General features: G+C 41.1%; 1 protein-coding gene across 3 annotated transcripts in view; it reads right to left on the bottom strand.

Annotated features, from left to right (window-relative positions):
- LOC145356915 (ubiquitin carboxyl-terminal hydrolase 49-like) overlaps positions 1-15,685 on the bottom strand; it is a 75,323-nt gene that overhangs the window by 42,719 nt on the left and 16,919 nt on the right. For all 3 annotated transcript variants that reach the window (XM_080209916.1, XM_080209914.1, XM_080209915.1), the window contains exon 2: positions 3,345-3,494. The gene's annotated coding sequence lies outside the window, so the exon portion shown is untranslated. The remainder of the gene's footprint in view (positions 1-3,344; positions 3,495-15,685) is intronic.

Genomic DNA, 15,685 nt, shown 5'->3' on the forward strand with positions numbered 1-15,685 from the left:
GTTATACGCAGACAACAATAAATTGAAGCCCAAAACTTTAAAGGTTAAAACTGTATAAACACAGAAAGCATATCCGATTAGCTGTTAACGTTTCAGGTCAGTGACCTTCCAGCAAAATAGTCCTGATGAAAAGTTGTTGACTTAAAACATGAATAGTTTCCCTCCATACATGCTGTCTGGCCTTAGTATTTTCAGTGTTTTCTGTTTTTATTTCTGATTTCCAACATTGGCAATATTTTGCTTTTAGCTACAATGAAGGGTAACAATGCTGTCTCACGGTGCCAGGGACCCAAGTCACTTGTCTGTGTGGAGCTTGCACATGCTCCCTGTGTCTGCGTGGGTTTCCTCTGTGCACTCCAAAGATATGTGGGTTAGGCTGATCGAACATGCAAAGTTGACCATTAGTGTCAGGTGGATTAGCAGGGTAAATACGTGGGCTTACAGGAATAGGACCTGGTGGGATTGTTAGCAGTGAAGGTTTGATGGTTCAAAGGGCCTCCTTCTGCACTATAGGGATTCTATGAATCTTCTATGAATTTGGGCCTATTAAAGACAAAAAGAAAAATCTTCATGTACAGACAGAGGACATGGCTAACGTGATAAGTGAGGACTTTATGTCTGTCTTCACAAAGGAAGAGAACGATGTGGAAGTTACACTAAAAGTAGCCAGGGACATTCTGGATAGGGTAGTAATGGAAAGAGAAGATGCACAAAAACAGATTAGAATTACTCAAAAAGGGTGGCAAGTTATCTGATTTGGATGGAATGCATCTCAGTCATTGAAAGAAGCAAAGGTGAAAATGGCAGAGCAGTGGTCACAATTTTTCCATCCTCAATGGATGCAAGAGTAATCACAGTAAGAAGTCTCACAACACTAGGTTTAAGTCCAACCAGTTTATTTGATAGTAATCCCACAAGCTTTCAGAAGCGGTGTTCCTTCCTTTCGGAAACACCATTTCCGAAAGCTTGTGGGATTACTATCAAATAAACTGGTTGGACTTAAGCCTGGTGTTGTGAGACTTCTTACTGTGATTATCCCAGTCCAACGCCAGCACCTCTACATCACTGCAGGAGTAATGCCAGAGGACTGGAGGGCTGGTGATACTACTCACCTTCCAAAAAAAGGGGAGAGGGGTAAACCAGAAATTTACAGGCCTGGTAGCAGGGAAGGTATTAGAAATCACTATCAGAAATAAAATAAACTTTAATTTGAAAAGCTAACAGTTAATCAAAGAGAGCTAACATGGATCTTGTATTTGACTAATTTGATTCAATTCGTCAATGAGCTAATAGAGAAGGTTGAATAAGGTATACAGCCAGCTGCTGTATATATGGACTATTAGAAACCGTTTGACAAAGTGCCACACTGATGACTTATTAAGGGAAAGTGACAACATGAATACAAAATTGCTTCAGTGACAGAAAGCAAAAAGATTGATAAGATGGTTGAAAAGTCAAATAGATTAGTTGGGTTTATAAACAGAGGAACAGAATAAAACAGAGATAACACATTAGAACTTTATAAGTCAGCTGCAGCATTGCGGAGACTCTGGGCACCGGACTTCAGGGAAGATGTACAGGCCTCAGAAAGGACACGGGGAAGGTTTATGGGTGAGGGCCTTCAGTTATATGGAATGATTGAAAAGCAGTGGCACTGCTGCCTCACAACACCAGGGACCCAAGTTCGATTCCCACTTGGGTCACTGTCTATGTGGAGTTTGCACATTCTCCTCTGTCTGTGTGGGTTTCCTCTGGGTGCTCTGGTTTTCCCCCACAGTCTGAAAGCTATGTCGGTTAGGCGCATTCGCCATGCTAAATTCTCCCTCGGTGTACCAGAACAGGTGCCAGAGTATGGCAACCAGGGGATTTTCACAGTAACTTCATTTGCAGTGTTAAAGTAAGCCTACTTGTGACAATAATAAATAAACTTTAAACTGTCCTCCTTGAAACAAGGGTTATTGAATAAAGATGGAGAGGTTTTGATAGACAGGTAGACAAGGCATTATTCCCACCAGCAAGTGGGTCAATAAGTAAGAGTCAAAGATTCTAAACTGGCAAAGATCTTGGAGGGAGAGAAGGAAAAATCATTTCATCCCATTGTTGTGATCTGGAACATTGTATGTGAAAAGGTGGTGGAAGCTGATTCAATAAATAATTTTGGAAGGGAGTGGGACAGCTGCTTGAGGATAAGGAAGTTACATGGTTATGAACAAAAGATGGGGACATGGCACTCGGCACAATTGCTCATTCAAAAACCTAGTACAGGTTTGATGGGCTAAATAGTCTATTTCCTTAGCTTTACGATATGATGAGGAGATGCTGGCATTGGACTGGGGTAGAGATAGTAAGAAGTCTCACAACACCAGGTTAAAGTCCAACAGATTTATTTGGTAGCACAAGCTTTCGGAGCGCTGCCCTTTCATCAGGTGAATGAAGGGGCAGAGCTCCAAAAGTTTGTGGTAACAAATAAACCTGTTGGACTTTAACCTGGTGTGTGAGACTTCTTACCGAGCTTTATGATACTCAGCACCTAACCATGGTATATCTCACTTAAAGAATACTCAATCTCAATACAGACCACCTCTGATGAATTGTGTGAGGAAGCTTTAGTTGTGGAGACAAGAGGGGCCTAATTTTATTCCTGAGACAAGAGGGTCCCAGATTTGATTCCTGGAATCATCTAGCCAACTGCAATTGGAAACAGTCTCCGCAAACAGGTTACAGAATGGAAAACTCAACCAGGACGCAAACTGATGGTTCCCACACAGAGACCACTGCTGGAAAGCACACAACTGGAAAGAAATATACTGGGCAGGCTAGTCAATTAAATTCCCTTCAACTATGCCAACATCTACTGCCTAGGTTCACGAAAGACCGATTACTTGACAGAGATATTAAGGGATGGCTAGCAGTGTCAAACAAGAGTCAGTGACTTCTGGAGGAGGATGGTGAGAAAATTTGAAAACAAAAGTAGAACGATTAAGCAACGGGACAAGACAAACACCGAAAATCTCCATCCTCACTCGGCTGGGATTCTCAGGTGCCACTGGAAGTGAATAGAGTTTTGGCTGGAACACTAAATTCTCCATTCTCACTTGCAGCGGGATGGGCACGGATGAGATCAGAGAATTCTGCCCTTAAATACTTTTTTCCACTGGATACATTACAATTGGCACAAGCATTTTTTTTTAAAAGAACAATTAATGGGTATTAACTGCAAATAGCATTTCTGATCTTTGGAAGGATTATCCCAGATAATATTCCTGAACATGGGAAAGGGGAAAATAATTAATGCTCAGGTTCCTGACTGAACACATTATCATGCAGAAAGTATCTTTACTTACTTAGACATTCTTAAATCTTCTTCCAACAACAGAGTGGTCACAGTATGAAGAAATACCATCTCAGCAAGCAATAGTCACAGCACTGTACCTCTACGATACGTTGCTCGGAACTGTCAGGATACCATATTACAGGCAGTCAACCTTACAGCTCTGAAACATTAGAAAAAAATACCTTTTAATGCCAGTACAATTAAGATCATGTCCCTTAACACTTACCATATTCAAGGATTTTATTTAGTGAATGAATCTGGCAATATATTGAGATATTTTAAGAGAGCAAAGCCTTCTGCAGCAAAACAGAATATTAATATTTAGACAATGCTATTTCTGTAAGCATCACTAACTGGTATCATCTGCATTCTATTTGTTACTTCCCTTTCTATCCCAAGAGGTATATGCACAGCTGTGGAGGATTGCCTTTTTATCATTTTAATATGCAGATACCCCAAGACTACCCACGAAAATGGCTGTCAAAATTCATTTGATTGAATTTTGATGTAAAACTCTCGTGTGAAAATGGTCACAGGAACTGCAAAAACTGTAAGTATCCAAATAAAAAAAATATCAAATTTTCTAATGATATGCCAGCCTGAGGGCCTAATTGTACCAAGTGGTCAGCTACTATAACCAGCAGATTTCACCAACACCCAATGATATGTAGTGATTTACAACATCTGTGTCTACATGCTGGAATTACAGAACAAGGTTTTTGATGCAACTTCATGGCATTTAAAATGTCACAATATCATATGAGCCAGAGAACACAAAACCTAAGCAGGATGTTCATATTAATGCATGGGTTAACATCCTCATTTATTTATTCACTCCGCTGTATAATGTACACTGCATCTGCCATACCTTGTCTTTCTTGAATACATGTTAAGTGTACAGTTAACCCTTGCAACATGCAGTGGAAGGGAGCCTGAGGAGGGCAGAGCAAGCAAGCCATGCATTACAGTGAGGGGCACACGAGATTGACATTCCCTTTCATCCCAGCGAACAGCATGGTGGAAACAGTAGGGGAATATTTCTAAACACATTGGGGCAGCAGGAAAAGAATGAAGACAGTGGCCAGAGGAAGCTTTTCAAGTCACAACAAGGGAGAAGGGACTCAGCAGGTTAACTTACGGGGGGAGGGGGGTGGCTGCAGGAGAGGAGCAGAGGACAGGAACGAGAAGCAGTTTCAAGCTGTCTCACAGTTGGGCAGAGACAGAAAATCTCCCAACATTCTTTTTACTTAAAAGATGTATAAACGGTGAAATAATTTCACAATTAAAGTATTTCTCCTCCACCCTGTCAAGAGACTGCAGAGGCTAGGGATGGACTGTTGTTCAAAATCATGCATTCAGACTTAGGCCTCTGCCATTGATCAATGACAGACAGAGATGAATGGAAGTTCCAATTGGCTGATTTGATCAACATGCACAAAGGACGCACATTGAGAAAGTGTGAGGGAGCTTTAACAGAATTAACATGAATCACAGACACGTCATTTGTTGCAGGATTTTTTTCCCCCGAAGCGTTTCAACCACAATTATAAGCATGCTACAAAAAGAATTAGATTGAAGTCGCTTAAAAATAGAAGAAAAACAACTCCACAAATTGCTGCAGGAATCATTAAATACAGAGAATCGGGGCATGAATGTAATGTGTGTTCTGGCAGTTGCGGGGGGGGGGGGGGTGCGGTGGCGCGGGGGATCCCTGCATCATGACAGCTCTACTGCTCCAAAACCTAACACTAATTCTCTGGAATAATTGGTTTCAAAAACTGCACTCCATATTCATCAATGCTCTCAAGTTGTAGTGGTGCAGTCTTCAAGTGCCAATAGATTTTAACATTTTTGTTAAAGCAAAAACCAATGCAAGAGGGATATCTCAAAACCCTGATCTGGAAAGACTGGCATTTTCCCTTTCCACTAACACACAAGCTTACCGCAGTTCAATTATATCTTTACATTGGCAGAGGTCTGGCACTTAGGTTAAGTCAACCCATCTCAAAGTACTCTGTTCCAAAAGGAAAAAGGAGTTAGATTTGTCACAAATGCTAACTGAATGTACATAAGCAGATTCTGATCCAAGCTAAAACTCCAAAAGAGCATTTTCACTTTTTCTCATTAGGGACAGCAAAATACCTATCTTTCTTCATTCACCAACAAACATCATTCATATGATCCTTATTCTCAGCATGCAAACCTTACTAACTTGAGTTACACAAGTCCAGGCTACCTCTTTAACCACTGGGTTGAGAACTCTCAATACCTTTTTTAAAAAAACAATTAAATTTTAATTAGAACTCTGTGGCTAACTGGTCACAAATCACAAATGGAACACGTTTACAGAATTTCCTTTGCACGCACACTAGTCTCCCTTTCCCTTTGCAAGGCACTAGCTCTTCCTGTATGCTTCCATAAGAACCAGCAGTCTTCTGGTGCATTGCCCAAATACAGGTTTAAGCAGCAAGTGTTGATATGCTGTTTGTGGACGAAAGCTAAGCTCTGGCTGTATCTCTTCCAAGTTCAGAGACAGGGAGTTACGTTGCAACATGCCGTATAGCCCGCTAATAAAGAATACTGTGATACTGGGTACACAGACCATACAGTTCCAAGTCTGATTGCCACCTACATGGTGCATTTACTCACTTTCACCCTTCATTGAAATCACCATCTCTTCCTCAGGCTACTACAGGCAACTAGTCTCCTCCAGTACCACATTCACTATTTTCTGAATGTTGCAAGCATCACCAGGCCATTAGTTCATTAAATGGAGAGCGAAAGAGAGGGCTCACCCTGTCCTGTTGGACAAGAACACAAACATTTTCAACAGGGTCGTGCGGGAACTCTGCTAAATTTTCTTTGATTGAATCAAGGGCTCTAAAGCCAATGTAAGCACCTCTCATCAGCACAGAATAGGGACTGAACATGAAATTTTTTGGGTTGGATGGTTCCTAGGCAGATGTTAAGATTAGACAGGTCTTCTGCCGATCCCCAGCTTTGCAAAGAAAGAGATGATTTGCATTTGTGAAGTACTATTCAGAACCTCAGGCTGTCCGAGAAGAATTTTTGAAGTCAGTGGCAGGAAGTACTTTACATAATCTCAGCTAGATTACATAAAATGAGATATATATAGTTCCAGTAATCAGGTTTCAGTGATGTTAGCTGAGGGACAAATCCTGACCAGGAGAAAACTCTGGTCGATTTTTAATAGTGCCACGTGATCTTTTACAACCAAATGAGGGCAGTTGAGACATTGGCAACATCTGAAAAACTGCACATTTGACAGTGCAGCACCCTTGCAGTACTCAAGCATCAGCCTAGATTATATGCTCAAATCCCAGAGTGAAGCTTGAACTCACAACCTTCTAACACCAGGAGAAAGTGCTATAAGCGAGCAAAGCTGTCACGTTGTAGTCTAGGACTGCTAGTATTTTAACTGGGGTTGGTACTGGCAGCTCTATACAGCTGCTTTAAATATTTTACCTCAGATTCCAGAAGGCTACCATCAATGAGACAATCCCGAGTGTTTATTAAACCCAGCTGCCTCATGCTGGCAGCCTTCATAAACTAACGTAGAACTGAGCTACAAACGCTCAGGAAGAACAATTTTGACATTGGAATAACGGGGACATGTTTTTTCTGGACACCAGAAGCTGGATCGTGGATGCCAGATTTCTGGAATCAAAAATCAAACAGCACGAAAACAGCTCAAGAATACAAAGCAGAATTAGGCAGTTCCATGCACATTCTCATGAACGGAAGATTTCAGACAGTATTTAGTGGGTTAAAGATTTGGATGAAAAGATTTCCTTTTAAAGCAACTTTAATATTGAAGAAAATGTTGCCCGCTTTTCAAGCAATAACCTATTTACCACATTTCACCATAACAGGCCAACTTTCCACTGCTAATGTCACCCTCTAAAAGGTTGCTGGTAATTGGCATGCAAGCGAAGTCAGAAAACTCAATGGAAGAGACTATAAGCTATGCCACCACATTTTACACTTCCACTGTATCCTTAATGCATTCCAACCAACTCCCTTTAAAATGGGATATGGGTAAATGAAAGACAGATTGGGATAGAAGATCAAAAGCGTGATCAAATAAGACAAGTGTTATAAACGGTCTTCTTACATTTGCAGAGAAATTCAAGGAGGGAATTCCAAAGTGCCTTTTGGATGGTTTCTAAGACAGGAGGGGTTTATAGAAATAGTGAGGAGCAACAAACAACTTAAACACAAAAAGGTAAGAACTTTAAATACAGAACACTGAGCAACCAGGACGACATGTAGGTGAGCTAGGACTGGAATAAATGGGTGAGGATAGGATACAGGCAGCAGAATTTTAGAAGGAGAAAACTAGGAGGCGGACTAAGCAGGCATTCCAAAGTATTGCAAGTATTTACAGTACAGAAACAAGCTTTTTGGCCATGCCCGTGCTTATGTTCCACACAAGACTCCTCTCCATTCCCAGGGGATCTTTTGTGTGAAAATGAAGGCAGATGAGGATTTGGAACAGTCAGATTTGAAGATGACAAGGGTTTCAGCAGCAGATGGGCTGAGATAGAGGCATAGTTAGCTACCAATATGGAGATGGGAGTAAGCAGTTTTTGTGATGGAGAGGATAGCGGTTACAAGCTCAAATTGGAGTAAAATAGAAACTAAGGCTAGGAATAGAAAACCCCATTACTCATTGCCCACCTTCTGCAATTTTTAATAAGCTTACAATCAGCAGGAAAAGGTGAAAAACTGAACCTTTTGCAATATGCAAATGCATCATGTGGTACAACACAGCACCAGACATGAATGGTCCCAGGCCAAGACCTCTCTATGCTCAGTTAGTCGATCACAGCTAGACAGACAACACAGCACTATCAGCCTCAATTCTGATGGACACAACAAAGGACGATTCCTGATTTCTATGCAAGGACTCCTATTGGAAAATACTCATGTGCTGAACATGCACAGACATAAATAATAGGATTGGGCTGATCTGTGATTTTATTCATGGTTGAATAGTCCATAATGTACACACATGAAGAATGATGTCTTTGACAAAGGACCCACAAGGTTTCCAGCACCCATATTATCATATCCGCAGTGGATTTCATTATTTTCAGGAAGGATGTAATGTGGGGAGTCTGGTTTTTTTGTGGGGGTTGGAGGTGGAAAGGTGGAGAATGCGAGAAGCAAACGCAAGAGCTACAGCCTTGCCCCATTTATATTGCTATGAAGTTGGTAGCGTCCCAAGTGGCAGAAAGAACAGACATGTTGTCATTACAAGAGCATCCTCCCTCTCCATCCTGGATTCACCTGCTGAGTGTAAAGAAACTCAACTGGTGTGAAACCAGTATTAATATCCCAGCAGCCTAGGTATCACCATGGTAACAGGGATACTGTATTTGCAACAATAAAAAGCTCCTTTCTCTCCCATGCTCAAGGGTTATGCGTGCATTCTAAGCACCACTCAGGAGGTACCACACTGTGTTTGTAGTTTAAACAGGATAAATTTGGATCTCATCGTTATTGGCACCTGCAGCCGAAGAACCAACCTTCGACCACAGCAAACAGCTGAATCTACTAGACATAAACCCCAACACCAAAATGCTCTACCTGTTATAATTCAGCTTTAATGGTGCTTTATTGCTGTTCAGCCAAAAGAATAATCTTAGACTGAGGAAAGATTTTGTGAGATCAGTCGCAACAGAAGAACCCAGCTGGGGCTCCGACGGCTGATTACTACTCGGAGACCTGCACTAAAAACACATGCAGATGCTGGGTGAAGACAAGGTCAGGCTTCATTATGAGGCTCTCATATTCAGATATTATCCTTTTTCCTCTACTGAGCCCTGGTGTGACTGCATCAGATGCTACGATGGCCATGAAGATCACAAAGTCCCCCAGGTTTCATCCCTTATTTGTGCTGAAGTAGCTGATCCCAGCCACTGGGTTGCTAAAATTGGCCTCAACACTCCTGAACTAGGGAAAGTGAAAATATGAATAAAATCACTTACGGTTCCATGTTTTCCACCATCCAATAACCTATAATGGAAATTGTGTTAGGGATGTGATGGGAGTTCCAATCAGACTAACCAAATACTTTGCTGGTACACATGCTAAGACTCATACATAATGACAACTTAATGAAATACTAAAGGCAACCAAGGAGTGAAGAGCATCATCTATCAAAAAGTAGATAGTTCAGCCTTTTGAGCCTGCTGTCATTCAATATGATTGTGGTTCATCCATCCTCAATTCTATTTTTCCACACTATCTCTATTCCCTTGGTATCAAAAAAGCTATCATTTTCTGTTGTGAATGTGTCCACATCTCTCTGGGATAGGAACTTCCAAAGATCATAACCCCAAGTGTGAAGAAGTTTATCTTCAATCTCAATCTTAAACAGGCTACAAGATGAAGGCATGTAAAATCGTCAGCACCAACGCACCCTTCTCTTATGTGCTCAATGCATTATATGCTCATTTTGAGCAAGAGGTCAGCGAGAGCAAGCCCTCCATCTGTATCCGAGGTCATCATTGCAGATGTCAGAGCAGCATTCTTGAAGGTCAACCCATGGAAAGCGACTGGCCTGGATGGGGTACCCATGCGAGCACTCAGATCCTGTGCGGATCAGCTGGCAGGGGTATTCGCAGATATCTTCAACCTCACTTTACAACAATCTGGGGTCCCTATCTGATCTGCTTCAAGAAGACAACCATCATCCCGATGCCAAAGAAAAGCCATACAGCATGCTTTAATGACTGTCGTCTGGTGGCTCTGACATCCATCATTATGAAGTGCTTCGAAAGGTTAGTCATGGCACGAATCATTTCCAGCCTGCCAAATTGCTTAGATCCACTAGAGTTCGCATACTACCACAAGAAGTCCACCGCAGACAACAGGTCCCTGGCCCTGGACTCAATCCTGGAACACCTACGTATCGACTACAGTCAGCCTTCAAAGCCATTATTCCTACGAAACTTATCTCCAAACTCCGTGGCATGGGGCTCTGTTCCTCCCTTTGCGACTGGATCCTGAACTTCTTAAGCCACAGACCACAATCAGTAAGGATAGGCAACAACATTTCCGCCACGATCATCCTCAACACTGGTGCCCCACATGGTGTGTCCTCAGCCTCTTACTATACTCCTTATACACCCATGACTGTGTGGCCAAATTCCCCTCCAACCCGATTTTCAAGATTGCTGATGACACCACCATAGTGGTCGGATCTCAAACAACTACGAGATGGAAAAAGAAAGAAAATCTGGTGAACTGGTGCAATGACAATAATCTCTCCCTCAATATCAACAAAACAAAGGAGATACTCAGACTTCAGGAAGCATAGTGGAGGACATTTCCCTGTCTACATCAATAGAAACAAAGTAGAAGTGGTTGAAAGCTTCAAGTTTTTAGGAGTCCAGATCACCAACCACCTGTCCTGGTCCCCCATGCTGTCACTATAGTTACAAAAGCTCACCAACGCCTCTATTTTCTCAGAAGACTAAGGCATGCCTGTTATGATTCTCACCAACTTTTACAGATGCAACATATCAGAGTTTGGGTATGGCTCCTGCTCTGTCCAAGACCTCAAAAAATTACAATGAATCATGAATGAAGCCCAGTCCATTACTCAAATCAGCCTCCCATCCACTGACAATGTCTACACTTCCTTCTACCTCAGAAAAGCAGCCAGCATAATTAAGGACCCCATGCACCCTGAACATATTCTCTTCCACTTTCTTCCGTTGGTAAAAAGATACAAAAGTCTGTGGGCATGCATCAACCGACTCAAAAACAGCTTCTTCCCTGCTGCCATCAGACTTTCAAATGGACCTACCTCGCATTAATTTGATCTTTCTCTATATCTAGTTATGACCGCAACACTACATTCTGCACTCTCTCATTTATTTCCCAATGTACAGTATGCTTTGTCTGTACAGCATGTAAGAAACAATACTTTTCACTGTTTACTAATCTATGTGACAATAATAAATCTAATTAAATGCTGGTTGCTTAGTCTGAGACCAAGTCCTAGGCTCCCCAGTCAGGGGAAAATTATCCTAGTTTCTATAATATAGAACTCCTTCGGATTCCATCACCTCTCATTCTCAATTCCAGTGAACACAGATCCAGTCTACTAAATGTCTCTTCATAGTCACAATCCACCACCCCCAGAATCAATCTAATGAACCTTTGTTACTGCACTCCTGTAAAGCTATATACCCTTCCTTTGGTCAGGAGAACAGAACTCTAGGTTATGGTCTCACCAAGGTCTCTCACAATTGTTGTAAGACTTCTTCATTCTTAAACCTCAAATCTTTCGTAATAAAGATTAATTTAGCACTTGTTTTCCTAATTGCTTTCCGTGTCAGCAGGTTAATTTCCTGTAATTTATACACAGGAACAACCAGAATTTTCTAATACTAACCTATCCCAATTTCCCTCAAAACCCTCTGGAGAGTCAGTGCCTGCACCCTCTCCCTTCCTTCTCCCCTACATAATCTATGAATGGTATGCTTTGCTATATAACACGCAAGAAATAATACTTTTCACCAACACATGTAACAATAATTAATGAAATCAAACAAATTGCTTTTAATGAAAAAACTCAGAACATTTAAAAAGATATCAAGTTCTTTCTATGGAAGCTGAGCTAGATATTCATTCAAACAGGCCATTGGGAACCAGAGTGAGCATTCGGTGCTTAGACACACCTTTGAAGAATGGCAATTTGAAGATTGACAAGAATGGTAGCATGGTGACAGTGGTTAGCACTGCTGCTTCACAGCACCAGGGACCCAGGTTCAATTCCTGGCTTAGGCCATTGTCTGTGCTGAGTCTGCAGGTTATCCCCGTGCCTGCATGGATTTCCTCCAGGTGCTCCGGTTTCCTTCCTCAGTCCAAAAGACATGCTGGTTAGGTGCACTGGTCATGCTAAATTCTCCCTCAACGTACCTGATCAGGCACTGGAGTATCGCAACTAGGGGATTTTCATAGTAACTTAATTGCAGTGTTAATGTAAGTCTACTTACACCTCTAATAAATAAATTTAAACTTTATTTGAGTGAATGTGGAAAGGCAATTCCCTGTCATGAGTTGCACACTGCAGGAGAGAAAATGTAAGCAAGCAAAATTGGAAAAGAAACAAACAGATATTTAACAATACGATGAGCTACATTAATGGAAAATTAAACTCTTCTATTAAAAGCAGATATAATTCTCAGTGCAGGTTGACACACTGGGCTTAATATTGTATTTTAATAAAGTGAAGCCCACTGTTATTAATAAGCAGAGATTCACAAAGCTAGGAAAATTGGCAAGATATAATTAGTGAACTAATCCCATTCTTACTTCCTCCTCTCAATCTGCTGCTTGCTAAAATGGTCACAAATTATGCTGACATGTTCAGGCTGATATGAGATATAGATATACCACTCTGAACTGTCCAAAACTAGCCCCAGTACAGATCTAATTAGACCCAGCTTGCACCTTACTTGCACTTTATTTATTACAAAACTTCTTCAAGGAATAATCCCAAGAACGATGCAGTGGGGCAAATTCCTCAGCTCAATACCCACTGGGGTAATAAACAAATCAAATGCCAAGCTTATGCTTGTACAGTTGTTTGAAATTCTCGATTTAACACTTCGGTTCTGGCCTCTGGTCCTTCCCAATGGTGTAAACAAGCCAGCAGACAGGAAGCTATAGTTTATTTAGCCTGTTAGAAAGCATGATAGGGACAATGGGGTGCTGAACACTACAGCCAGAGAGGAGGATAAAAAAAAGAACACCTCTACATACAGGAAATCACTTCTTTCAGTGGGGAAATTAAGCTATAGTTTTGATAGCCTATTAAAGTCCCAGCTTTGGCTCAGAGATAAAGATTCAGAAAAGGAAAGGGAAATACTAGCTCGTTCTCTTAAAATACTCCAAACATTCACTTATTTAAAATCTGGTGGTATATCTATAATTGCATTTCCCCATCACATTTCCCAAAATGGAGAACTTAAGAGCAGAATTTGTCTAAAAATGGCATGTCTTTGAAACTTCTTTTTAAAAACTGGTGACTCTAAAGAGACAGTAAAGCATGTCAAGAAGAAAGATACTCGAACATGGATTACGAAAAGCCTGCGTCTTTTTTAGCCCAAAATAAGGGTTACACGAGGAAAATTCTAGCAAAAATTACTTGATGACAAACAGAAATGTGCAGCAAGCATACATTTTGACATTACTCAGAGTTTGGTGAGAAGGCTGGTCTCTCTCGTTCTATTTTGTAAAATACAGCATTACTGCCTCTCAATGGAAAATACGCACTGACGTCACCCATTCACAAAGAGCACCACCATGTATTGCCAAAGACTTCTGCTTATGCTGCAAAACACCAAGTTCCACACACAAACATTTCTCTAGAATATAGCCAGTGATCACATATTAACAAGTCTTGCTACAGTATATGCATCACCAAGCAAAACTGTGCAATCTGATAGTGTTCCGCAAATGGCAGCAATCTGTGGAATCTGGCACTGACCCATTTGACTGGCATGCTTGCCTGACAGAATTAAATCCCTAGCTTTTAAGACAGTGCCCTCACTGGGGACATTTTGCCATGCCTCAGCCAGATTATGACAGCACTCAGCTTTTCTCTAAACACTCGAGTGGAGAAGGGAGAGGAAGAGATCTAGCAGACCAAGTCTCTCAGAAACACAGTTCCTGCCCATTGATCACACAACCACCACAGGGAAATCTGAAGACCAGAAACTTTCCAGTCTCCCAATGGGGGCATTCCATTGCTTTTTTTTAAATAATGATCTGATACCCTGTGCAGAGTTAAGTGACCTGAACTGAGACAGCAACAACAATTAGCACATGGCCTCTAGAGTCAGGGAGGGGGAAACATCAGCCATTTAAAGATACAGCCATGTGATGCCCGCTATAGTTTAACAGCCTCTTGAAACTCACCAAACAAGGTTTACAGATGAGGATGGGCTATTTGGGCAATTCAATAGCGCTGACTCTGGACTCCAGCACAAGTTAGCACTCTCAGGAGCTAAGGGAAAGGACGGTGACAGTTTTTTAAAAAAATAATAATTTGGGCACTTTGGAGGGAACACCTGTGGTGACTGCCTGGAAATTCTGAGTGGAACCTTTAAACAACACGGGAAAACACATCTTCAACTTAAAAGTACATATACCAGAAATCCTTATTTAGACAATGGTCAGAATTCTCACCTGCCTGACTTGGAACACAGTAGGGAGAACTGTGAGTAACAATCTAATATTCTCGAACCTTGCAAAGAAATCCGTGAGCTTGAATGCCATTTCAGAAAGGATTTGCAAGACAAGATTCACACAAGGGTAAACAAACAGCAGAGAATTACCAAGCAATTTTAACTGTAAATGGAGAAAGAAAGTCAGCACCATAGGTGAAGCAGGTAATCCAACACCACAAGGAGAATAAAAAGACAGAGCAGCCCAGGGAAAGAGAACAGCATTCAGTTAAGGTCACAAAGGTGATTCTTACTGAACTGAAACTACGAACAGCATTTAATGTTCTCAGGCAGCCTGTAACTTCCGACTAAACACATTATTCATGTCTCCCTCCCTGGAACTTGCTATCTAAATACATCTTAATGTGCTTGACAAAACCTAGAGTTGGACAGCATCGAGGTCATTGCGTTTTTGCCCAGAGATGGGCTATATGCAGTTAAAATAGCGTTCCCTTGGGGAAAGAAAAGACAATGAAATATACAGGAAAGCCAGAAACATGACACTTTGCCAAATCCTTAAAAAAAGATATGCCTAAGATATACCAAATTTTCAATACATAAATTATATTAATACCAGCAAGCTTCAGACCAAAATTTTTTTTCAAAGCAAACATTTACAGGTGCAGCACACCAATCTAATAAAGATGCAGTTCCTGTGTAAAGCCACTTATGACATTAGACATGCAACGCAGCTAGAGGGAAGATGTGAATACTGATCAACAGCAGAGCTTGCATGGAAGATGGATTATCTACTAAACCTCCACACTAATCAGAATTAAGAGGCAGCATTTTATCAGGGTAAACTGACCTAGTGTTGAAGTGCTGTAACCCAAGAGATGTGAGCATAGCTGAATGTTTAAAAAGATTTAAAGATATGTTTTTATTACATATACTGCTCAGGTAGAGTTCATCTGCAAAAGTATTTATACTGTAAATGTATGTGTTAAGACAATATATCAACAATAGAGGCCACGGAACCAAAAAAAAGGCTGATTTCATATCATTACAGTTAACACCAATGTATAACAAAGCGAATGTTGTCCATGCACCAATGTACAGGCAGAATTACAAACCCAGAGAG

This window comes from Carcharhinus amblyrhynchos, chromosome 22 (genome assembly GCF_965287045.1).
Source record: "Carcharhinus amblyrhynchos chromosome 22, sCarAmb.v2.hapA, whole genome shotgun sequence".
NCBI classification, from domain to species: Eukaryota; Metazoa; Chordata; class Chondrichthyes; order Carcharhiniformes; family Carcharhinidae; genus Carcharhinus; species Carcharhinus amblyrhynchos.